Source organism: Haemaphysalis longicornis, unplaced genomic scaffold (assembly GCF_048455015.1).
Source record: "Haemaphysalis longicornis isolate Haplotype H1 unplaced genomic scaffold, Haemaphysalis longicornis Haplotype H1 scaffold_8, whole genome shotgun sequence".
In the NCBI taxonomy this organism is placed as follows: Eukaryota; Metazoa; Arthropoda; class Arachnida; order Ixodida; family Ixodidae; genus Haemaphysalis; species Haemaphysalis longicornis.
Window position 1 is genome coordinate 117,300,708 of NW_027526445.1, and position 26,612 is coordinate 117,327,319.

At 48.1% G+C, this 26,612-nt stretch overlaps 1 protein-coding gene and 1 non-coding gene across 2 annotated transcripts in view; both read right to left on the reverse strand.

Moving 5' to 3' along the window:
• The window catches only part of LOC144149266 (inositol-trisphosphate 3-kinase A-like), a 488,782-nt gene that overhangs the window by 445,699 nt on the left and 16,471 nt on the right, over window positions 1-26,612 (reverse strand). The window lies entirely within an intron of this gene.
• On the reverse strand, window positions 10,393-10,464 carry Trnat-ugu (transfer RNA threonine (anticodon UGU)). Its single transcript has one exon. It is a non-coding gene; the product is annotated as a tRNA-Thr (tRNA).

A 26,612-nucleotide genomic window follows, 5' to 3' on the forward strand; every position in this document is an offset into this window, starting at 1 on the left:
GCTCACTGGATGGATACGCGGCAAATTTTAACGACCAGCTCATACACAACTGAAAGCACACATTGCAATGTCTCAAATTCTACAACTTTTTGACATCTTCCTCCTGGGGGATTAGAATTCGCATATATTTTTCCGTGCTCTCGGTTATCCTATTTTCTTCAGGCAGTTGGATAAAAAAAATGTAGCAAGCTTTCCTACTACAATATCACCTGAGAATCCTAGCAGACACCACTAGACGTCGTGTCTAGGAGCTATTCCTCTACTAATTCTGTTAAACGTAGTTTTTTTACCTCCTCGATGATTACTGTTGCAAGCTCGGAGTACCTAGTTAGCCTTGTCAGGATGGTTCTTCCGTCAGCGCTGATCACCGTAGAAATCAACATAAGGCTATTCCTCTACCTTCGCTATCTCATTTATGTTGATCATAACGTTTATCCATTACCCACCCACGTTACCCACATGCGTCAACTTTGTCTTTGTCAACAGCAAGCTGCTGCTCCGTCGCTCATAAAGACTGCAAAGTTTTCTCTAGCTTTGCATGTTGTATAAGCACGGACGTTTGTCTCCGCCAATTTAGACGAGTCTCCAAATTATGTGATCGTTAGTGCTTGAAACTTTAACACCCTTGCATTTCATTGCGACGTTCTCGGTTTTGTGTGATTATCTAAGTATGGTTCATTTCAAACTCTCTTTCCCGTACAGCTGTTGTTACCATGGAGATCATCGTTGTCAGTTTGTCATTTGTCATTTCGTAAGTCGATGCTACCCTGTTACCCTTCTGCCAAAACCCAAAGTTCTCCAGAACCATTAGCCTAAACTCCTGCGTCCTGTGTTCTTGCAGCCTGAAGGCTTGTTTTATTTTCTTCCTGCCAGTTGTGTCCTCCAGTTCCACTTGTCGCAATCGTGTGATTTCTGCTCGTGACCTCGCCTACCTTGACGTCATGTCTGGATTCACCCTTATGGTAAGGTTGGTTTAATCTTCGTCTTCCCGCCCGGGCTTTCGCATGACCATTTCGGAACGTTGTACTTACAGAAGAATGAATTCATTGTCCGGAAACCATAATTCCTTACAGCAATCCTAATAAGTGCGTTGCACAAGATGTCCGAGCTACCTTTCTCAAAGGATTCCCTTTAACATGTTATCCCGCATGTCCCTTTTCTACATCTGCGGCCAAGTCTTCGACATAGCCGATTGCTGGGCAGTATCAGGGGGAAAACACACGGGGAGCCCCGAGAAGGAGTTCACGCACGAGGGTGCAAATCGACGCGCGCTGTCCCCCTATACTGCGCCTCAAAGCGACGCCCCACCCCAAGAAGGCATGCCACTACCACGCCGCTTCCAAGCGACGCGAGTCGCTCTGCAGGATTCGACCCCGGGTCAGTGCTGCTAATCCTTTGCCATCGCGTGAACATTAACGCAATGCTAAGGTCGGGCTAAGTTCTTTTTAAAGCGAAGCTTTGTATGCCCCACTGATGGCTTTCTATGTCGCGCCAAAACGCACTGCAGCAAAGCCAACTTTACACAATGTGTGGATAAGCGAAGGCATAACAAGCACCTCACAGAAAAAAAAAAATTGCTGCGGCTTACCTCAGCTAACCTTGGATATGCAAAGCAAAAGCTTGGCTTAGTCTGGTTGAGTCCTGTTTTCGCTTAGCTAACCTTTGATTTAGCTGTATTGCCGACCACGTCTCGAAGCCGTTCGGATGCGTGCAACGCTCACAGGAAGCCGGATGAACACGGCGCTCATTCACAGCGAACGCACCGTTCCTCTTCGCCGGGCGTGAGACGAGTCACGTTGCCAGAGACAACCCAGCGCCGTAAGCATGCGAGGCTGCGGGTTTGGTCGGCTACGAATCACGCGATGCGCTTCGAGGGGTGTGTCGCCGGGGGTGTGTCTCCGGTCAAAAGGTTACCTTGCGCGTCCTCCGCGAGATCGCTGGGCGAAAGTAGTAAAGTTTCGCTTTAAAGACGCCTCCCGTGGTCGGAATAGAACCTGGATCCCTCACGTTATGAAGCCGACGTCTATCCGATTGCACCATTGCGACACAGTTGAAGCAGTTGGGATTTCGGACTTTGGCTTTCACTCAGGTTGCATGGACAAAAGCTTCATGTTTTAACCGCCGTTGTCTCAAGAAAGGAGTCTTTGATTTTCTTTTACTTAGCGTGATAGGAAAAGTGCCGAGAGTACTGCAGATCCTCCGCGCGCCGTGCAGACGCGAGAAAGACGGGAGCGCAGCTCGGCGCCGCTTGAAAACGTTGGGACACGGTGTAAGACGTTATGTAGACGTCTCAGTTCTTGCCCAATGCCACGCCTGAACCGCTTTTTGCTTTCTTTACAAAGGACCAGCGCAGCGGTAGGCATGCGGAGACACCCGCGCCTCTAACCGAGCTTCCCGTCCTGCAGTAATTGATGACCGTCTACTCGTGTTCCTGAATGAGCGTGGTTCCACGCTGAACCCATGGGGTGGCGCAGCTTGCGCAAATGAATGGCCCCCCGTTCAGTCCTCTCAAGGACGTAAGATAATGGAGGCACCCACCAAAGAAGAAAGCACAAATAAAGCAGGCAGAAGAATACTAGGTTTCTAGAAAAAAGAAATTGAAACACTAACACAAAAAAGATGAGGAAAAACAGCAGACTGCGATGTAAGGGAAACTAACGCCGCTACTAGAGGAAACATTGTCTGTCTTCTAATGCATCGCGGTTTTCCGCGGCGAAAAGTAGGCAGCAGTGAACGGCAAAAGAAAGAAATGCCTGAGGCAAAAAAAAAATAATTCAAATAGCCACTTCGGACTACTAACGTGTAGGAATGTGAAAGCATTACACTGTAGTACCAGCTTTACGATCGTCTATGTCCAATGGTAAATGTGTCTTGTTTACGTCATCTTCTCTTGCGGTAGTGTCTTCGCTGTCAGAGCCACATATATCTGGCCAGTAAGCTACTGGGCGTAACGGTTGCGCTGGTCAGCTGAAGCGAGCGTTTGCCTCTTAACTCATCGTTCGGCATTTCAAGTGCAGAGTCCTTTATGGCCTCGCCTTGTCGTCTTAGCTCGCTGACGGTCGATGCGACTGCCGGAATCAGGCGGCGCAGCGAGATAACGGACCCAATTAGAGCCTCCTGTACCGTCGTGAGGGAGTCACGCCGAAGCTTCGAAAACCACGCGGTTTAAATAGTCACGAATGACGCAGAAAGGCTCCAGCCGCGCAAGAAACAAATTACGCGTTCGAAATGACGAAAAACAGCCCCAGCATACGAAATTAAAGCAAGCGCTAAAATAACAGAACTCCCGCTGGGACAGTTTCAGGCAGGGGGTGCGCGAGCACTGTGAAGGCGGAGAATTTGAAATGCACTGGGTGGCAGCAGAATATAGTACGTTCGCGCAAGCGCAGAAGCAACCAAGCGGGCTGCAATTCCAATTCGCCGACTTGCAGTGCAGGTCATGAAAAGAGGCACGTGGATTGCGTCACGCTCGGACACGTGCGGCCAGCGCGGAGGCTACTGAACGAAATAATTAATCGGCTACGCCCCGAGGGCCCCCAGCGCGGACGACGCTCGGCTGTACGTAGAGAACGGCCGGCGCCGTCGTCGCCGTCGTCGTGCGCTATTGTGGGCGAACTCGTTTGGCCGCTTATACACGTAGGTGTGAAGTGGACGGTGCCCTAGGTGGGCCGTATGCTTTCGCAACGTACACGTCAAGGACTCAGCTAATGGCCGCGCAGCGAAACACGCGCTCCGGTAGTGTGCGCTCTCGGCACAAGGAATGCGACCGTTGAGGTTATTATTTTTACTATCGTATCGATCAACTATAAGTGTGAGTGAGACGGTAGGATCAAGCGGAGAAGAAAATTCCGGAAGACAAGCATTTGTGTGTGTGCGTGCGTGCGTGTGTGTGTGTGAGAGAACAAAAGCACATGACCTTGTCTGCGACGAAGACCCACGGGACTGGTCACTTCACAAGAATCATCCGCAAAGGACACGAGGCCAATACCCCAATGCAATGCGCATACACTTACGCGCCCACAAAGCATAACAAATGTCAGTGTATGTGTGTAAGGGGTGGGGTGGGGGTGGCTAAAACACGCCAGAAATTGAATCAATTAAGCTAAAATACATACACAAACAATAAGCCTTTGCTCCTTCGTACCTTCACGGCTCTTCGTACCGTCACGCGTCAATGGACCAACCTTATTTATTGACCAAGCGCAGCAGGCGTTGCGCTCGTAGCGAGAAGTCAGGATCCACACACAATTGCCGCCACTTCGTCCACATGAGCTTAATTGGTGTCGATTAAAGAAAACCAGATGTCTTCAATTTATCTTCGGCCTTCCATTGCCGCAAGTGTTAAAGGGGCCATGTAGATAAAATGCAACTCTGTTCAACTTCAAAAAACTGCCCTTTGATAACTCCCTCAACCCCATTCCAGCCCCGAAAGACGTTTTTTTAACAACCACAAAAAAAAGAAACGAGACAAATATTAAGACCATTTCAAATTTCGCGCTACAGTGACGTGTTATGGGCACAAGTGACATAATATGAGCCAGCACTGAAAACGTAGTTATCACTGCGTTAACAGCACGTTAGCATTAGAGTGATACGATAAACATTCGAGTGATACGATCAAACGGAACTAGAAGCCCCCACTACAATCGCCCAGTGATGGTTCTTGGCCGTGGCTTTGATCGGCGGCCGCCATTCGCAGAAACAAAATTCCGTGATGTCACAGAAGAATCGCCAAAAAGTGGCTCGGAGTCGCTACTGCTTGATATGTTTTATTCGGCATCTTGATTATTTGTTTAAAGTTTACGATAAAATTGGTATTGTTGTTATCGGGACAAAATAGTCTTTTTGACGAACCAACCTTGCATTTTGTCTTTATTGTCTCTTTAAAAGGGCCGTGAAGGCAAAGTACCAGTTCGGTTTATTACAAAGGTTGTTTTCTCCCGATAGGAACAGTATTAATTTTATCGCCATTCCATCCTCAAGAAGACTGGTGCAAGTCAGAATGCTGTCTCAGCTTGACTGTAACCCTGCTCCTTCGTAAGAGGGTAAGCAAATTAAGCTTTTACGCACATTAGCAATTAACCGGGCGCGTCATAGCGCAGGGGCTACGGATTAGTCGAGACCAGCAGCGAAACCCTTAACCTGCGCCCAAATCCCGACACACACAAGCGTTCTTTTCCCGCGACTCCACAAAAGGAACTTCCGCCGCGACGGGGAATCGAACACACGAACGACGAGGCGCCAGCCTCTCCGTCGCTAAACATGCGGGCTTACGCAACAGCAGGTCACAAGATCTGTTACTGGACACAGTGGCTGTATTCTCTCGTTTACGGAGTACATAGCATTAGTAACTACCTTAGAACAATTCCACGAACATCGCCATGTTATAAAGGCTAGGACAAGGACTCGGGTGCATGCTAGGATGACTGATGCATGCTAAGATAATATGCTAAAATAGGAAGGTAAGATGCGAAGATGCATACTAAGATGCAGCCCCCTTCGCTGGTACTGCGGTAGGGGCATGACTGCTGTGTGCAACCAGTAATATCACAGAATGCCCGTGACCGTATCAACCAGCCAGGAGCCCGGCTTACCAAACCAAGGGTGGTGTGTGGGCGACGTACAGGTGGTAACCGCAGGTTTGAACATAGACACAGGCGCCCTCACAGAGGACCAGGCGTGGTGTGACCAGAAGTGTTATTTATTTAGTTATCAGTCATTAATATTAAATTAACCCGGACCAACCAGCCATTCGGACAAACTATGAATTAATAACTTTAACTGAAAGCCAAGATTCGCAGTGCCGCTGCAACAGCGTAAATTCAATCATTCAATCAATCAATCAATCAATCAATAAATTGGGATCCCCAGTAGTAATTTGAATCTATAATAATCTGCGATGATGAAAAAAATTAGCAAAATTAATGTCACATTGTAACTTCAATCAATCAAATTGAAACAATACTTTTTTCTCCTAACGCGAAAATTCACAACAATTCGTTGCTTCTCAATTCTCTTTTACAGCGCGACCTGTCCCGTGCGGCGTCGCTGTTATGACGTGTTGTTATATTAGCTGATGTACGACACTGCAGGGTTTAGTACGCTAACAATCTATCGCTAATTGCATAGTTCCTGCTCGCGAAAGAAAATCCCACCACACAGCCATGCACATACCCGCAATAAAGCATGTACTTAAACTGCGTGGCCCTAACAACGGCCTGGTGAAAGAGATAATAAAACAAAAACGTCTGCAACTTAATCCGGGTGCCACAATATTGAGGCGATCAGCGTCAACGTTGTGTACGCATGACCATATGGAACAGCCGCTCACGTACCGGCAGCTGGCGGAGAGAAACGTCCGCTAGTCACCCCAAGCAAACTATATACCTTTATCTGAAACGAGACAACTAAACAGCCACACAGACAATACATGCTTAGCTACCTACAAAAACATCATCTCAAGGAAGCGCGAAGATCCCTTTTCTAAATTACTTATGGCGGGAGCTGTAACGTCCTCGCGATGTAGGGCGTTTCGCAAATTACTGTGATGTTTAAATCCGCTCGGTGAGACTCAGTGCAAATGCACAAATATGTATATTGTAAGGAGACACGACGCTTCTCACAGGGAGGCAGCAGAGCGAACGGTTCCGTCCTTTACTTACCAGATCGCGATTCCACAATCAAGCGACTTGAGATGATGATTATGTACAAATGATGATTGGTTATGGACATGTGAGGGGTTGACCCCACCGGTAGACGGTGGACGGGCACGGTGTGGGGCAGTTCACAGGTGCACAAGTAAGCGCTCACAATATTTACAGTACGTACAGCTATGAACAAATGAAATGCGGGCGCGGAAATATAGATCCAGAAACCCAAATAGCGCAGTTTCTTTCCTTGCAAGTCAAATTGGCGCGTGGTTAGTAATGAAGTTTGGAAATGCGGCTTTCAAAACATACCATAACCCCATCATTATGTGGTTTCCACGAATCATATTCTCCAAATTTGCGTGTTTCGGTTCGTATTCTCATGTTCGCGTTTCACTTGTCCGTGCCTGTATAAACTCAGATAGGAATTCGTCGCCGCTTGATAAAACGGCTAGTAAAATTGCGATGCAAAGACCCAATTAAAATGAATGAATGAATGAATGAATGAATGAATGAATGAATGAATGAATGAATGAATGAATGAATCAGTGTCATTCAATCAATCAATTTTAACCAACCAATTATTGATATAGGCAATAATTGCACCTTACGCTGATATTTCCAGCACTGCCGTGTGGTTTCCATCCGAACATATATACCGTCGTCGAAAACCGGGCCAGTTGGTAAAAGTTCATCTCCGCAGCGCAAAAAATGACGGGACACAGAGGAAAGCAAAACTAACTTTAACTAAACTTTTGTTGAAAGAACACACAAATATAAAGCCAGCGGGGAACAACGATAAAAACATTTTCGCAGAGTCAGAAAACAGTACGGGACACAACACAGGAAAGGAAGACGCAGGACAAGCGTTGAACTTCAGGGTTGAAGTTCAGCGTTTGTCCCGTGTTTTCCTTTCCTCTGTGTCCCGTACTTTCGCGTTGCGTATGTATGTATGTATGTATGTATGTATGTATGTATGTATGTATGTATGTATGTATGTATGTATGTATGTATGTATGTATGTATGTATGTATGTATGTATGTATGTATGTATGTATGTATCTTTGTATGTATTGAGAGACAACGGTTTGCGTGGCCGTTTATTCCAACGCTCGGGCCAAGGAAGAAGATCAAGCGGTGATGATGATTATTTACAAGTGATGATGATGCCGAGCCCATCGGGGCTAGCACTGATGATAGTGGGTGATTACGAAGAAGCGCCGGTAACATAACCCATAGTACTGGGAGTGTAGTCACTGGGTCTCACAGTATGTATGTATGTATGTATGTATGTATGTATGTATGTATGTATGTATGTATGTATGTATGTACGTGCGTATGTATGTATGTATGTATGTATGTACGTACGTACGTATGTATGTATGTATGCATGTATGTACGTACGTACGTGTATGTATGTATGTATGTATGTATGTATGTATGTATGTATGTACGTACGTACGTGTGTGTGTATGTATGTATGTGCGTACCTACGTAAGTATGTATGTATGTACGTACACACATACATACATACATCCATACATACATACATGCACACATACATACATGCACACATACATACATGACATACATACATGCACACATACATACATAAATACATACATACATACATACATGCACACATACATACATACATACATACATACATACATACATACATACATACATACATACATACACCTAACGAAGAGGTTGGCTGGACCGGGAAGGTTCGCTGCCGCCTGATAAAACCAATTATAAGCAGTCCAGCAGCACATCAACCCCCAGTTCACTTCACTCAATCAAGCAATCAAGGAATTTTAATCAAGCAAAATATTCAGTCAACAACTTTCCGCTTACGCCATGACATGCGTAGCACCTTCAAATGGTCATTCCCCATCTCTTTGGTGCTTCTACTCGTCCAGCTCTCCGGCGCAACAGGCCGCCCTTCCAGAACCATTTTTTCCTGCTTGCAAGGCGTGATCCGCCACCTATGGACCGGCCGGTGAACCACGACAAACGGGCGGCCACTACTTACCACTACTGCGGTATTCCTTTCACGCCTGCCTCTCTCCGCCCCTCGCGACCACTCTCCGCGCCGCTCCGCGCGCGGCATGCGTGTCTAGGCATCCGTGGGCAACGATTCCCGCTCTCTCTTTCGACAGGGACACTTGCCTCCTGGCGCTATGCAGATTAAGCGGCGATTGAGAGTTGTCCGCCAGCAAGCGGGACAGGGCCTTCGCGGTTGGCTCCGTCTGACGCAAGAACCGGGATACTGTGCAGCCGAACGAGCGCCTGAACTTGTCAGCGATATCGCTTCCCGGAAATGCACTACGATACAATAACCACCAAAGTCAAGTGCTAGCAGAGAATTAATGCGAGCGACTAACACACGCTGACTTTAAAAAAATGGTTATGGACGCAAACGCAAGTGGAACGATTCGAGCACATTAATCGTGAAAGTCAATAATATATTCTCATCAATCGGCCATTGTCATTTCGGACAATGGATGCCCCAGGACAAAATCTCCAACAGAAAGATCCCCGGCGCACCACACGCGCTCTAGTCCTACGCGTGGAACGGACCGCCCAGTAGACTTGCTCGCTGGGAGAAGGTCATGCTGCGAAGACTTCGTGTTGGTGTAGCCCCCTCTCCCACTGTGACCCGGGCGTGGCAACCACGCTACCATGGCCCGTTCGCACAAAACGGCCCCTTCTGCACGGCTCCTGCCGAAGATGCGGACACAGAGCACCTGCTGTGGACGTGCCCTTCATTGAAGAGGCGACAGCACGACACCTTCGAGGCACACGCCTCCACCCTGGCAGACCACCTGACCTCGATCAGTCGATATGGAGACCCCTCTCCTTCCTTCGTTTCTCCGCGAAAAGGGACTTCACTTAGATATACAAAGTAGCCTTCGCGACACAAGGCATACTACCGCAACAAAAACGAGAGAGAGAAAAAGCTGGGCGAATTGGTTTAGGTTCATGTTTAAAAAGGCGGAAAAGCACACGTACGAAAGTAATTCCGTCTTAAAAAAGAGAAGACGGTGAGAGAACATTACCCGAGATCACTACAGGCGTACGAGCTAGTACTGATAATTATATATGGATGAAGATGAAGCGCTAGTACCTGTCCATAGTCCACTCGCTGGTCACCACTTGTAGGATAGAAAACAACGCTCACAATACATTGCAACGTGCGGGTACATGACACGAATCACGTAGCGATGAAGCGACGTGTTTACATAATGCGAAGAACTTTTTACGCACAGCCATAACCGATGATGATGATGATGACCCCCTCAAAGTTTTTGGCACGTACCCACAAGGGGGGATGGGCCAGGGCTAACTCAATTGCTTAAATTCGCGAGGACCTCAAAATGCTAATTATTACCGGAAAGAACGAGGCCGTAAAATGAACCTTGTTATGATTAAAGCCCGAATTATCCATTAATTCTTACCGTTCAGCAATTCAAGCGACCTGAAGCATAAAGAAAAGCTTTAATACAATTATATATATATATATATATATATATATATATATATATATATATATATATATATATATATATATATATATATATATATATATATATATATATATATATACAGAAAGATAGGTCGGCAGTCTACAATGCCAAAGGAGGCATAGGGGTGTGGTTAGGCTCTTTTCTTTTTAACTACGGTTAATTAAGTAAACATTTTTTTAAATGTACAGAAGAAAGAAAGAAAGAAAAACACGCGCCCAGAGTGGGGACCGAACCCACGCCTTTCGATTACATGTCGAATGCCTTACCAATTCGGCTATCTGGGCGACTGTGTTCTTCTTCACTTTCTGGGCTATTTATATTTACTAGAAGTGTATCTGACGCTTGAGGGTGGTAGCCAGCGCCCCTCTGACTACACGGGGAGAAGGGGACCTTCTTTTCAACCCCCGGGGCGTGACTCGAACGTCTACAGCCTGTCATGAGTGGGTTACTGGCGGGAATCCCTCTTATGCTACCTAGGCATCAAGGCTGCCAGAACCGAGACCCTCGCTAGGCTTTCGCAGAATAATATAGTAAGGAAATGAGGGGCTCGTTGAGGAAATACAGAAAGATAGGTCGGCAGTCTACAATGCCAAAGGAGGCGTAGGGGTGTGGTTAGGCTCTTTTCTTTTTCACTACGGTTAATTAAGTAAACATTTTTTTAATGTACAGAAGAAAGAAAGAAAGAAAAACACGCGCCCAGAGTGGGGACCGAACCCACGCCTTTCGATTACATGTCGAATATATATATATATATATATATATATACCTTTTTGCATACCCAAAATGTGTTGTGCCAATAGATAATATAAGTTGAACAGATAAAGTCAACCAAAAAAGCCTGATTGGGTCCTTCAAAAGCAGCCGTCTAGCTGCCGAGAAGCAGCGACAGGCGAGACCGGGCTGGCTGCGCACCGCACACAGCTTCCTTCTTTCGTCATCGTACTTGGTGGTGGGCAAGGACGATGAGATGAGATGGGAAGATAAGTCCTCGTCGACACGGATGATAGTGAGCTTGATAAACCTTCGCCCCGGAACAGCCGTGCCAGCCGGCGCAACCATGGAACGTCCGAAGCCCCCGGAGACAGGCCGGAAGACGGGGCAGGGGAACGGCGTCGCCGGCTTGTCAGCCCGCGGCTGGTCTCAGCGGGTTGGGGACACGGGGCCGGGGACTGGGCGCGTCCATGGCTCACCAGTGCTGGGGCGGCCGAAGCGATCTCTTCAGGAGCCGAGACGGGGTGAAACTGGGGGACCAGTATAGGGATGAGGACGCATTCTCCACCAAAGATGTTACGTGGCGACAGGAATAAGAAGGCGAGGGATGGTTTTTGGTGAAGCGATCTATTTACAAATACAAAGACTATATTTAAAATGCGGCCACGATGGCTCGAGCTGAGTTCGTGCCACCCAGTGCTTCAGCGTCGTCGTCGAGGGTCCGCTGGAGCTACGTGCCAGTGCCCACTTCTGCTTCCTGTGACACATCTTGGTGATATATTGCATCTTTATGATGGTTATGATGGTGATAAGGAGGTGGAGACACGCGCATACCACCGGGAACGTGCCCGTGTAGGCACAACATCATTAGCGTGCACATACAATGAATGTGCTCCCTTGCAGCGACACTCGTTCGACGAATTTCATCGGTGCCGTCCTAGCGGTGGCGGTCTCAGAGCCGTTCACATCAACACCAACTGCGCAACATGGCGACGCACACGACATATACCGACATATCCGTTCCACAATTCAACACTAACACTTCCGGAGGACGAGGAGGAGGAAGAAAGCAGTTGGAAAGGCCTGGAGGTTAACCAGCCCGGTTTGCTGCCCTGGCACTGCGAGAGTGCTGCCCAGGGGATAAAGCAGGGCAGGCGAAAAGGGTGAGATATAGGAGCGGGAAGGCGCGCGCACTAGTCCCGTTCATAGGCAGTATACAGTCGTTCGCGTGAACTCGTATCACTCAGCTGAAACGTAGAAGGGCTATTGTCGTCTTCCGCTAAGTGAATGGTATGGACCGATGACCTGAGGCCGATCGTCCAATCGGCTGAGTTCGGTGGCAAACACGCTTCTCTCCAAGTAATATTTAGGGCAGAGATAGAGCACGAGCTTTACTGTCTCTTCCGCCCCACAGGCGTCGCAGTGGGCGCTGCTGGCCATCCCAATGATTAATTGGAGTAGGCTTTCGTCAAGGCCACTGCGAAGTCCGACCACAGTGTGCAATGCAATATGCTTCCCAATTCACAGTATCACAAGGAGTGACTGACTGTCCTAAAGTTTTTTTAAATGCAGAGCATTTCAGTAACTCACGATGTCACCCGCGTTGGCGTCCGTAGTCCGCGTCCGCATCGCTCCCCCTACACTATATAAATACTTGCCGGCGCCAGGTTTCGATCCTACGACTCTGCGGGCGGAACGCAAGGTGCACGGTGCTCTACCAACTGAGCCACAAAGCCGACACAGAACGGAAGGTTACGAACGTGCCTTATATCCTTGACTCATTCAACCGTCGGCCAGAGGTGCGCCCTCTCCCCCGCGTCCTCCTCGCCTTCTCTCCGCTCGCAACGCCCTCTCTCGCTGCGTTCGGTTCGGGCGCACAACAGGTGGGGACGTGCGCAACACCCTCTCTCGCCGCGTTAGGTTCGCGCGCAAGAACAGGTGGGGCGCTCGCATCGCGCTCTCTCGCCGCGGTCGGTTCGCGCTTAAACGACATATTAAGCGCGCTGCGGTCGCTAACATCTGTGGCGTGATCGTGACGTCAGCATCACGCGTTCGCGTGGTGGCGATTTCGGCGCCATAACACTCTCTCGCGAGGGGCATTGGATTGGATTCGATGGATTGGCTTGGATTTGGATTGGATTGGATTAAAGTGGATTGTGTTGGATTGTGTTGCGTCATAGCCGCTCCACGTTGCGTCATAGCCGCGGCAGGGGGTTCACGGCACGTTTCACCATCGACTTCATCGACAATGTCTACGCTGGAAGACAACAATTACAACAACAACAACCAATACGTAATCCATACGACTTGCAGGCGCGCGCCCCCGCAGAAATGCTCTGCATTTGATCGTGCCCCTCGCGAGGGGGATGTTTCTTCTTTTTTTAATAACGAGAGCGATTATTAAAGCCAGCTACCTGAGGGTAAATTCCGCAGCTCAACAGGAATACGATATTTGCGCACTACATCACGTGCCGGCGTTACTTGTCCACAGCAGCCGGCGTGCAATGTTTACTAATGACGCAATACTTCAACAGGTGCCGCTAGTTTCACAGAGGGCACAACGTTTGTACGGTTTCCGTCGCATTCCTCGCAAAACAATTGTAGCTGTCACCACTGGCAGCGCGTCACCGTGGCCGGAAAAAGAAAGGAAAGTCTACTCAAAAAGAGACTGCCCAACGAAAGAAGCGTGAGCGCAGTGAGTATACGCGACCAGCAACCGCGACGCCAATGCCCGTTCCGAAATGAGGACCTTATTTGTTTGGGCTATAAACGCTTGCCGACCACGCGATCAGGAATTAGGCACTCGGAATTATACATAGGAGACGGACCAGGGTGTCGTAATGTTCCGGGAACGAAAACCGGAAATAAACCTCTATTTTTGAGGAAGCATACACGAAACCGAATCGTCTTATTATTTTCCGCTGCATAGCGAAACCTAAATGTAGACTTTAGGGTTTTGGTTTCGTCAAATTATTACTATAGGCGAGATGCCAGGCCACTTTGCAGCTTTATCAACTGAGGAGATAAGACTAAGCACAACGCGTGCGGGGTGGTGTGGAACACTACCCCGCATGCCTTATGGCCGTAGAAAAAATCAAACGGTACGGTACACTTGCATATCAACAGCATTAAAGCAGTAAAAAAAAAAACATTGCGAATGCAGAAAAATGAACATGCCAGATTTAGTGCTAACTGCACCTAATCAGGCTACATGTGCACGATTGCGAAAACATACGCTTACAGCTTTAGCCGAAGTCGCTTGTAGAGGTGTTCTTGAGAATCTAGACTCAAAGTAAATATAATTCGGCAAAGTCGCAGGAAGCGATCGGGGGATCTCGGCGCGTGGCCCCGGCTTCAGAGTGCCTTATCGCGTCCGCCATAGCCCGCCGTGCTCCTGTGGGTCCCTTCCATGACCATGTTTCCCACGCCAATGTCTAGCCTTTCCGCCACGGCAGTACAGTCGTCTGCGCAGTTTTGCAACCATCGACCAAAAACGCCGCCACCACGCTGTGGGGTCGGTCTGTAAGCACAACGACGGGCTCCTGGTGAGAGTAGCTGCGAGATCTTCGGCGCGCATAACCTGGGAAGAATCTTCCTGACCGACCGCGGCGGGGTTCCTCGGCTTCTTCGGACCGTGCGAACAAAGCCGGCACCGTCGAACGCACGCACGCGCGATGTGCGCACAACGCACGCAACATGCACGCACGCAATACGTACGCATCCAGCTACGCCTCCTCGCGCAGCCTCCTAAGCCCGCTCTGAAATACGTGCGCTGCAACTTACTCAGTCCGAGTTATGGGGGTTCTGTTAACACACGAGAGTCGTAAAACAACCACTCCACCTCTCTGTTTTCCGACTGTACGTGAGGCGCTCCACTAATGGCCGCATTATGATGAGGGCCGCATAATTACTTAAAGCAATTCTGGAAATTGCACGCACGCAGGCTTATCTTCGCTGGGGCGCTGGCTCGCTACCGCATAACCGAGCGCTGCATAACCCTTTCCTCTTCCTTTCGCGTTTGAAGCCGAGGGCGCTTCTGTCGGTTTCTGCGCCATCGACGGTTACCAGGCACGCAGATATATGCGGAATGCACAATATAAGCAGCTCTGTTTATCAGATGTGAGCGGATAGGGAAAAACTCCGGCAGCGTCCTTGATTGCGGGGCGTTTGTGAAGGAATCACAGAAGGCTTATTGATTAACCTGAAGTATTCGACGGCGCTACCTTTTTTTTTTTTTTTTTTCCCTTGGAGGCGGTCTTCAAGGGATCTCAAACGGTGAGGCGAATTTCAGCGTTTTTGCGACGCGCCATTTGCGTTAGCCGAGGATGTGAATTAAAAAGATGGGCTCAACTTTGCGAAATAAAGTCGTAGGATAAAAGAAATACCACCAACTATCGTCCGTCATCATACTCGCGAGCAGAACACGCAGATACAGCGCAGCAACATTGGCAAAATGAACGAAGAGCGTGCCGCGATGGCTGCGTGCATCCTGTCAGCGCCTTCTGAAGGAAGAGAAAGCAATTGGCGCTAACCCATTACAGTCTTAGTTTTTGCGCTTCTTAATCGGCGAGGTTAAACCAGGGAAGAAAACACAACTAAGAAAAGACAACCCAAAAAAGCTTCCTGTCAACAACGCGAGTTTATACCAAATTTCCACATCCCAGAATAACACGCCGGGCGTACTTAGTGTTCAGAAGGGTTCTAGTAGTATTTGGGAAGCACGGTATCGACGGGAGGAAACATACAAACTCCCGTATTATGGAACAGCGCTAGCGATGAATTTCACAAACGCTACAGAAAGGAGCATGTCAAGAGAAAAGTTGCACTCACTGTTCTCGCAAACACGAAGCAATAACAGAGGCTAAACGGGATCACAAGGCTGGTGGAATTAAGGGAATGGTAATATGTAAAATGCCGCGCGTGCGAGAAAACATGCGCCCGTTCCCCCGAACGTACACAGGTGTACATCTTTATTGCGGGAACCGCAGATAAGGCATGCCGGTAAAATTTTCGAGTCACTCCGCCGAGCCGCGTGTCAGCGAGAGAGAATAAACTTTTTATTGAGAAAAAAATGTATACAAGTTGTAGTCTTCGGGATGGCTTCTTCAGTCTAGGACACCTCAAGTGAGCTCGGACCGCGTCAACAGCTCTCTACGAGGCGAGCGACAGAAGAGGCCGGAACGAGAGTGGAGACATCGCGGGGAGAGAGCTAGCTGCCTTCGCAACGCAGTCGCCGTTGTCAAGTCGAAGCGCGGCGCGCAACCTGCCTCCGCGCCGTCTCGACGGGTTCCATGACCCCCTCCACAGCTTGCGCACGCTGTAGAACGAAGTGTGCAGCTATTTCAGGAGGGCAAAACAGGAAGCCGGAACAAAGGTTCGCCTCAGGTTCGCGACAGAGAGGCACGAGATGCTCACGCATACTTAATTAACAATCTACCAATGAACCCTCAATTAATTTGTTCGCTTTTTGCTTATGGGCGCGTGCCTGAGTGAAAAGCGAAGTTGGGAGTTGGGGGGAGCCGGAAGTTAGCGAAGCCATATCCCTAAGGGTATACACTCGACAATGTTTACGCGCACACGAGCGTGTGGCCCAGTGTCCGCGTTTGCATACGGGAAGGTTAACTGGAGAAGTGTGTGGTGGAACATGAGGAGACAGCCCTCGCGTTAAGCACGCATTGTAGGTCTGACTTTCGAGAACACGGAAAAGCACCCATAGTGTTTCTTACCGAACCGACCTACAGGCTGGTGGACGCGTGCAGCGTCTTCATCACTGCCACGGCTCTTAGTGCGTGGGCGACCTCTGGAGATCGTTTGGCTCAAGTATGTCTCGCGTGGTGACCAAGTTGTGACCACGGATCCCAACCATGAGGCAGAGATAATTAGAAGGATAAGCATGGAGTGGAGTGCATTCGGCAGGCAGGCATCACATAATGAATGGCAGCCTACCATTGTCCCTGAAGAAGAAACTGTACGACAGCTGCATCTTACCGGTACTCACATACGGGGCAGAAACTTGGAGGTTCGCTAAAAGGGTTGAACTTAAATTGAGGACGACTCAGCGAGCAGTGGAACGGAAGATGATAGGTGTAACATTAAGGGACTGGAAGAGAGCGGAGTGGATCAGGGGACAAACGCGTGCTAAGGACAGATTAGTAGAAATTAAGAAGAAATGGGTGTGGGCAGGGCATGTAATGCGAAGGCAAGATAACCGTTGGTCATTAAGGGTAACAGAGTTGATCCCTAGAGAAGGCAAGCGTGGCAGGGGGGCGGCAGAAAGTTAGATGGGCAGATGAGATCTACAAGTTTGCGGGGATAAATTGGACGCAGATAGCGCAGGACCGGGATAACTGGATTTCTATGGGAGAGGCCTTTGCCCTGCGGTGGGCGTAGATAGGATGATTATGATGATGTCTCGCGAGTGAATGCTTGTGGTAAGCTTACGAAATGGCCTAAAGCTTGACGTTGGGTTAATTAGTTACACATATTGCGTTAAAACCACGCACGCTGTTTTTTAAGCATCGTGAAACAGGGTGCATTGCTTTGTTCATATATGGAGAGAACAGACACTTGGACGCCTCGAAAATAACTCTATGCACTTTGTATTCAAGACTGACAAGTTGGCGAGAACTATCCGCGACTATGATGAAAGCACATGATGGACTTCAGAATAGCAGTTAACGAGAGTTACAAGCACCATAAGAATTGAATAACAGAACAGACACTAAATGCGCCAGACGCAAATAAACTGTTTTGAGACATATTTATATATATATATATAACGTTATAAAAAATGAACACGGCAACTTAATTGTAATGGTGGTCCTTATTATGAAATTCGTAATACACGTGAGTCGCTTTTGCCAAATCGCTTTGTCACCGTTAGACCGCTCGGTGATCAACAAAAACAGCCTTTCGGGATAAAATACGACGCAAAAAACCTAGAAGTCCAGCGCAGTGGCTCGTTGGCGCTGCTGAGCCCGAGGACGCGGGTTCTATTCCCGGCCGCGGCAGCCGCTTTTCTAAGAGGTGGCTAAAAACGAAAACGCCCGTATGTACGAGATTTCATCGCACGTTAAAGATTCCCCCCCCCCCCCCTTTCAGGTGGTCAAAATAAATCGGAGCCCTCCACTACGGCACGCCTCATTACCTCTGTAGTTTCGGCGCGTTGAACACCATAACCAGTTAATCAGACAAAAAAGCGCCGAAAAACTTCGAACTATTCGATCAAAGGGACCCTGCAACACTTTTTTTCAACCTTTCACTAAATCTTAAAGGCATTCAGACTGTAGTGAACAAACACATCCAGTACATAGAACACTGGGTCACGAAGTACCTCAGCCAAAAATTACTGCTCTATTCCCATCGGCCACTTCAAAAACTTGCTCAAAACATTTTTCTCTCACCCAATGTTAGCGTCCTTCGAGCACTTTAGTTATGCCATTAGAGCGGCGAAGAGGCTATTTTCCGGCTTTCCTACAGCAGCAGCAATGACCGTATTCAATAGCCACATTAAAAAAAAACCGCTACAAAAGCAACGCAGAAACGGAAGGCGGTTCTGATGTCGACGAGCAAATCACGCAGTGCCACTTCGTGCTGGCGATAACTAAAGCTTTCCCGGTGCTCCGAGACCCTACGGAAAAGGAGTGAAAGCGTTTATCGGAAGTGTTTCGGAGTCCCTTTAAGCATGCATTGCTTTGCCAATACAAACGGAAACAGTGGAACGCAACGGAATGGCCGGAATCGGTATCCTTTCCTCGCTGATGAACTGGATGAGCTGCACGCCCTTTCAATCTTGCTTGTAGCTGACTGTCTATTTTTTCTCCCAATATTCGAGCCCATCGAATATCCCATCGAATATCCCATCGAATATCCCATCGAATATCCCGCCGAATATTCCATCGAATATTCGATGGAATATTCGATGGGATATTCATTTTGCCTAGGATTGGGATTTCGTCGCAAACAAAAGATATGAGTATTTCGTCAGAGCACCACTGACCTCAACACACGATTTCCACAGCGAGACAATCAGTGAAATAGAACTTCAAACGTAAGTGCGCAAACTTAAGACTGCATTTTATCCGATATGCCAGCGTTGTAGGCGCGAATATTTGAAACTGTGTTAATATAGGTTGTTTGGAAAAGCATTGTCTTCAGCACATAGAAAAATTATCAGATCACTTGTTGATCATGGTTGGCAAATCAAATGAAGGTTCACCACAGCTTGTATGACGCTCAGGGCGACATCAACGAAGGCCAGCATCCGCTAAAAGCTGGCGACGTTACAACGTTTCTTCGAAGCACAAACTTCCTTTTAAGTGGTGTTACGACAAGCGCAGTTAGAAACGAAACATCAGCAGACAGAACTTCGACTGTCTTTTAGCAAATGAAATTGTCCCATCCTGAGATTAACAAGCAAATTATCAGCCAAACGACCTGTAGCGCTGTGGTAGTGAACGAAACCGAAACCGAAAAAAAAAAAAAAAAGAGCCCAGGGCGCCGTTAATCACACGAAGAATGAATGGGGGAAAATGAAGGAAGGTCGGTCACTTCAAGAGAAACTTGGCGCACGCAGCGGCAAGCGAAGCGGTTTTTTGGGTGGCCGCCAAGCGCTTAGCGTCACAGAAAAAGCCTGATAACGTAGAATTCTTTTTAAAGGCCAGAACCGTATGTTTCCCATTACCAGAAAAGGCGGCGGCGCTATCATGATCCAAAGGTGGCCATAACAAAAATGCAGAGATGCACTTAGGACTGCTTACGTCGGCGAATGCCCAAGCATTTCGGTCTATTTCAGGCTATGCGATCCTCTAATGATAGGGCTGTCGTGACTATGTCGTCCTCTGCTGCGACAATGTCTTCGTCATCAGGGCGACACATACGTCTGCCGTGTAATCTTCGCCTCGCCGCGGTTGCGCCGCTGTCGGCTGGTGGTGGTATATAGTTTTAGCTGCACCGAGCGCCTGCCTCTTTGTCTGCCGTGCAGCATATTCGGGTTTCCTTGCATCTCTTTCTCAGGCGTACTTCCTTTGGTGACAACTTTGCACAGCTACAGCTGAGAGAGACGCTTCAGTGTCCATCCCAGTAGAAACAACGCAGCCAGAGACGTCCCCAGTAGTGCGATCGTGTTGTCTCATTGTAATCGCCATAATCCTTTTCTAACTGCGTCGTTTTCTTCTTTGTCCCTGCTGATTGATTGATTGTGGGGTTTAACGCGCCGACGCAACGGAGGCGATGAGGCGCGCCGTAGTGGAGGGCTCCGGATTAATTTTGACCACCTGGGGATCTTTATCGTGCGCCGAAAAATCTCGTACACACGGGCGTTTTTGCTTTTCGCCTCCATCAGAAAAGCGGCCGCCGCGGCCGGGAATCGAACCCGCGACCTCGTGCTCAGCAGCGCAACGCCTTAGCCACTGAGCCACCGCGGCGGGTTCTTTGTCCCTGCTAGGCTTGCACATAAACTATCAGCGTATATGTGCGTTGCTATATTTGTGTAATTATCACGCTCAAATTACTCCTGCAGGCCTCAGCACAGATATAACACAGGTTTCTATGTGGAAGGCCACAACGCATTCGCTATACGTGCGCCTTTAGTTAGCTGAAACCAATGATCGGCCGTGGTGCAAGGGGGGTGTGTGCTCGACTCGCACTTCGTAGGCCCCGGGTTAGAATCCCACGTCCAAATTTACCCTGTCTTTTTGTTTTTTTACTTCTATTCCCTTTGGGCTGCAGGCCATTTTCGGAACCATGGCTCGTTCACGCCGACGCCGGACGCCGGATTTGCACGTAAAGGGGGAACTTAATGTTCGCTCGTAAATAAGCAACGCCAACCAGGCCAACAACAGGCTGTACTTCGCATTTATTCTTTCACACTAAAATGTCTCATCAAGCCCACGTCGCGCCCAAAGAATAAAACAGAAGGAAATTCTGTTTTATTTTTGAGGAGCGACGTGTGCCCCCGTTGCTAAGCAACGCATGGGCATGCGGAGAGCCACCTGTCACGTTCACCTGTCACGCGGTATGACGTCAGCACCGCAAGCACTAGGGTAACTCTTGATACTCAGCTGGCAGCGTGCTGAAGCACGCTAACGCTCTCGGCCCCTACTCTGAAGAGAGGGGTTTAATTCACGTACGAACACAGGTGTGTTCTTTACTCGTTACAGCGGCTCCCAGTTTCCGCAGCAAAAAAGAACAACTCAAGTTGATCGCACAGCGGGGAGCCGAATGCCTTCGCCTTAAGAACAACACAATTTTCGTCAAAGCAGGCATCTCTGCCACGTGGTCGGGACATCATGAAGCTAATCTTGCTGCAGCAGTACATCAGCAACACGTTCACCCTTCACCCCAATATCCGCTGCCTTACTGTTAAGTGGAGGCATAACAGATGAGACAAACAATGGTAGACGTTTAAAATGCATTTACGGTGTATACAAGGCGGTCACGAGTCCGACCGCGCCAGGCAACGCGCCCCACACAGCGTCGTTGTCGTCGCGGGTCCCGGTGCGAGAGCTACGCGCCCAGGGCTGTCTTCGTCGTGTTTTCATGGCGTGATAATACTGTCACCCACCGTCCCGCACAACAATGCGCTTTCTCGAATATATAGCTACGTGAGTCCTGCGTATACACAAAGTCTAACTTGTACATGGCCTGCTGTGCTGCTTGGAGCACAGCAGGCCGGAAACCACGTAGCCCCGTTTGTGCTGGCGCGCTCATTTTAAAGACGATAGTCTTTCTTGGGCTACTTGAACGGCAAAATTTTGGTCTGTATGTCTGTCTGTCCGTCTGCCGCTCGATTCAGCCAGCCGGCCGAAGTGGTACAGATGCTGCGCAATAGTCTCATATACTCAGAGCCACATCTAAACGTCCAAGGGCTATATTCTAGACTGCACAAATTCCCAGGCAATTCGCTGTTTTTTCTTTTTTTTTTTTGCGTAAGCACAACGTAAGCAATCAGTGACGTGCTGCACCTAAAGCTATGACGACATGCAGTGTAATTTGACGCTTCACTCATAAAGATCGCAACTAAGGTATCAATTAAGTATCGCGCAAGAAAGATATAAAAACACCTGACGTGTACTATAAAAATTAAGACGGTAGCTGAGGCTGGCAAGAAAAACATTCCTGGAGGTCAAAATTGTCGTCAACACCACAAGGCGATCGAGTAACGTTGATCCAAAAGCGAGCGAAAGGCGGATGCCGAACTAAAGAACATCACACAATTTTTTTACCGTATCTATTTATTTCTTTCAGTCGCTTTTGGTAACATAGTTGGGCTCTCTGCTTCGATGCGGGCTTTGTTGCATTATCACTTTCCCACGCCGCCACGCTATCGTCTGCTGCTATGTTACAAGTTTATGGCATGATTACAGAAAAAGATGGCCGCGACCATCGCTCGTATGACACATAAGAGATGCGAATCGCTACGCCTGATAACCGCGGAGCGCACCGATGTCGCCGATTCACTCATTTGTCAAGCTCGACTTCAATCAGCGCTGTAATGAACAAAAGAGTCACTTTTCTTTGTTATTTTTCTCTTGTTCCTCTTGAGTTCGATCATGTGACCCAGCAGCTTACTACGAGGTGCGTGGACAAATACCATGCATTGGGTTCTCTTTGTCATGGAGAGACTTGTACTGCCCTCTTATGTTCCGGTTACGCCAAACAAATAATTTTAAAGACGATAGTCTTTCTTGGGCTACTTAAACCCAGAAATTTTGGTCTGTCTGTATGTCTGTGTGTCTGTATGTCTGTCCGTCTGTCTGTCTGTGACTCGATTCAGCCACCCGGCCAAAGCAAAACAATGCCTGCGCAACAGTCTTATATAGTCACAGCTAAATCTACCCGTCTTGGTCCGGTGTAATGTTCATACTTGTCAACATTGTTGAAGAAGAACAAGACATTACGTAAATACGAGACAACAAATCAATACAGAAGTGATATTTGCAGTGTTCCTTTATAAAAATTCAAACATGCCTGACTTTTGCGAAATTAAATACTTCATCCACTGCAGAAAAAGAATTTACTCCGCCGTCGCCTGCTGTCGCCAGCGCCACTATAGCTTCTGGCGCCATTTTAAGAAATCAACCGGCAACAGTTACGCAAGGTTCCACTAGATAGTTTCCACGTTCTGCTTGCAACGCACGCGGACTAGGGAAACGCGGTTCTATAAACGTTGAAGTAGGGTGCCTCGATTAACGCGCGTCTTCGCCGTACGGCAGCGTTCGCATCGAGACACCCGGTTTGGAGCAGTGGAACGCGGGAAATTTAAAATGATTTAAGCAAACCTTTGGTGTCTTTACCTTGGGAGGAGCGCGACGCAAGAGGAACAACATGAGAGGTGAGTGGTAAAGCGAAGGGAGGCATTTACTTGGCAAAAGTCGATAAAGACTATCGTCTTTTGACGACATTTGCAACGAAAGGGGCAGATACGCGGCCAATTTTTATTTTATTTCCAAACATAAAAGGAAAATACTGCACGTTATTTGTATGCTCATTGATCGCTGACTTGGAAACAGTTGAAACTATAATTTGTTTCGGTAGAAAACATGCTTTAAACCGCCCGTGATGCGAAACTGCGCCTGCTGCAAATTCGCGGACATTTCGCGGCGCCGAAAGCCGGGGCAATTTTTTGCCCTATTTTGATGCTATTTTGCGACAAAAGCAGCCGCCATTTTCAAGCAGTTACGTAACATTACGTCACTTTTACGTAGGCTGAAGTTGCCAATGCATGACGTAGTTGTTCCCGCCAACTGTTTAAATTACGTCATGCCTTCTCAGCCAATCACAGAGAGGGCGTGTATTACAGGCATTGTTGTTGTTGAATAGCAAAGACAGGCCTACGTTGTCATGTCTAGTGCTTTTAGTCTAGTTTTTCATTGCCGGCCAAGAATCATGCGCTTTCAATAAAGAGAAATAAGGCAAACTTTAGAACTGGTGCCCGTAAACGTCATAAAACGTCAAAATGACGATAGCACGCACAACCGCTTTGTCAACCGGAAGCACGTGACCAAAATTGAAACCCAATCAGAAAAGACTTCCGGCTAATTCCCAGATTCCCCGGGAATTTGTGCAGTCGAGAATAGGGCCCTAAGTCCGGTGTTAATGTTCATACTTGTCAACATTGTTGAACAAGAACAATACATTACGCAAATATAAGGCCGAAAATCGATACATGAGTGATATTTTCCTTTGTTAAAAATTTATGAAGCCTTGCTTTTTGCGATATCAAATACAATACTACATCAACTGCAGAAAACCTTCGCCTGCTGTTGCCCGCGCTACCTGGCGGAATTCGAAAAAATCAAACGGCAACAGTGACGAAAGCTTCTACTAGACGTTCCGCGTTCTGCTTGGAACGCTCGTGCAGTAGGGCAACGTGGTTCTATAAACGTTGTAGTCGGGTGCCTCGATTCACGCGCGTCTCTGCCGTACGACAGCGCTGGCATCGAGGCATCCGGCTTGGAGCAGTGGATCGCGGTAAATTTAAATTGACTTGAGCAAACCTCTAGCACGTTATATTGGAAAAAACGAGACGGGAGACGAACAGCATGAGAGATGAGCGGGAAAGAGAAGGGATGCATTTTCTTGCCAGGGGCGCCAGTCGACTATCGTCTTGCGTTGACATTTGCAACGAAAGGAGCAGATACGCGGCAATTTTTTTTTATTGTAACCACCCCTCCTTCCTCACCCAGCTGAAGGATACTCGGCTGTTCTCCGCAGAAAGCGTGCTAAGATGCTGGGCCTGTCCAGCATCCGCGCAAAATTCAACGAAAGCTGCACAGGGCTTTAGGAGCGTGCACCGCGAACATCGCCAGCATCATCGGGGGCATCGTGCGGGCCATATTATTAGTGAGAAGAAATTGTCCGCTAACATCCGTCTATTTCTCAGTACGACCTGCAGCACCGTCGTCCTGACCCATTATTTCCTACGCCGGAATTGCACCATGAAATTCTGAAACACCAACCTCGCGCACTTTTAACCGGAAAACAGCGCAACAGCACGAAAGCACGAGATGAAATAGTACACGAACACAGCGCTTGCCTTCGGTAAGGCTACATTTTCGCGGAATGAAATGACGGCCGACTGCGCTGTCTCCCAGTTACGGCATACTGACTCGCCCACGCTTACGCCTTTACAAGCGCGTACCTTGATTAAAGGTTTACACGAGAGCGCTCATACCAAATCGCCCGCCATCATCAGCAGCGACATAATCACCCGCGTGTGCCATTACGGGCCATGCGTCCGGAACGTACACCACATTGAAGATCACGGAGGGTGACTGTCGGTGTTGTCCACTTCACGCGCGTTGTTTTATACACACTATACAAAAATAATTCTGGGAAGCCTCCAAGAACAACACCTGGTTTTCCTGCAAAAAGGGTTTCTTACGTGAAACGTATACTCCACGCTTTTAATGCGTAGCATTCTTTGCTGAGTGCGTATATGCGTTTCCTGTCCGTACAGCCAGCCGTCACCTGAGCTTGCTTATGGGGGTTATATCACAGCATAAACGTACCTAAAGCATACAAAACAACCCGAACTGTAATAAATAGCAGCCAAAACGAAGCTGCAATGGTTGGAAACCGCAGTGTAGAAAAATATTCAACAGAAATAGCCAAAACCGACCTAAAAGGGGAAAATCAGCAAAAACATGCAAGAAGCAGTAGCTGAAACTGACTAAAAGGCAACGAAAATACCCGAAATCCCATTTATAATGCATAAAGATGTCATAAATAGATTATATGCGTGATAACGAATGTTAATATTAAAATATGACAAACCCTTGAAAAAGAAAAAAAAAACGGAAACGGGAATTTGAACCCGGGTTAGGATGTTTGCTTCGCAGGAGCGGAACTACTACACCACGAGACCAAGCGGTTACGAGCGATTAAATTGAGGGCCACATGCACGTGGACATAGCTTCAAACATGCCCCTAGATGGCGCCACGCGTCGCTTGGCTGTGCTGACTAGGAAACGCCTATGCGCTTGCTGGAGTACCCCCACAGCCAGGAGCGTGTAACGCCCTGCATTTCCACAAAAATGCATATGTGGCGAATGTAATCGTTTTAATAACGGAAATCAAGATAACTGGGCGGGCGAAATCTTGAAAAAACTAAAAAATAAGAAAAATATTACAAAATTACGGAAAATGGCAAAACGTATAACGCATGCAATTTCCACAATATTGAGAAAGTTTCACCCGTAATGGCTATATTAGCGTAATTGGAAATAATTGGTGGGGAATGATTTTGAAAAAAAAAAAAACTTGGCTGGAAAAAAACTCACACCCAAGACAGGCGGCATAAGAATGCTACGCATTAGTAGATCATTCTCTGAATTTCTGCAGAATATTTGTAACCAGGCTCTAGTTTCGAATCCGTTCGGTCTTCTCAGCGAAAAAAACAGCCTAATGCACACGTTCGTCTCGACAACAATAGGCGGAACCAGCGGCTCCATTTTCAGGACGACGGCGGCGACGCAGGACGTGACAGCAGCGTCTTCCTCTCTCTCGTACCTACTTCGGCGCAGAATCCGTTTCGATAGCATCAGCACCATCTGCTGTCCCCACCCTTTCACCGCGAGTGCGGTTCCGCCCTGTTGTGATGCCTCTCAAGCTGTTTCGACAGACATCAGTCACGAAAGACGGTGCGGCTGGTATGTACAAGACATCAAAGGGTGAAGATAAAACGAAGACCGAGCTACCAATTGGGTCAGTTTCGTGG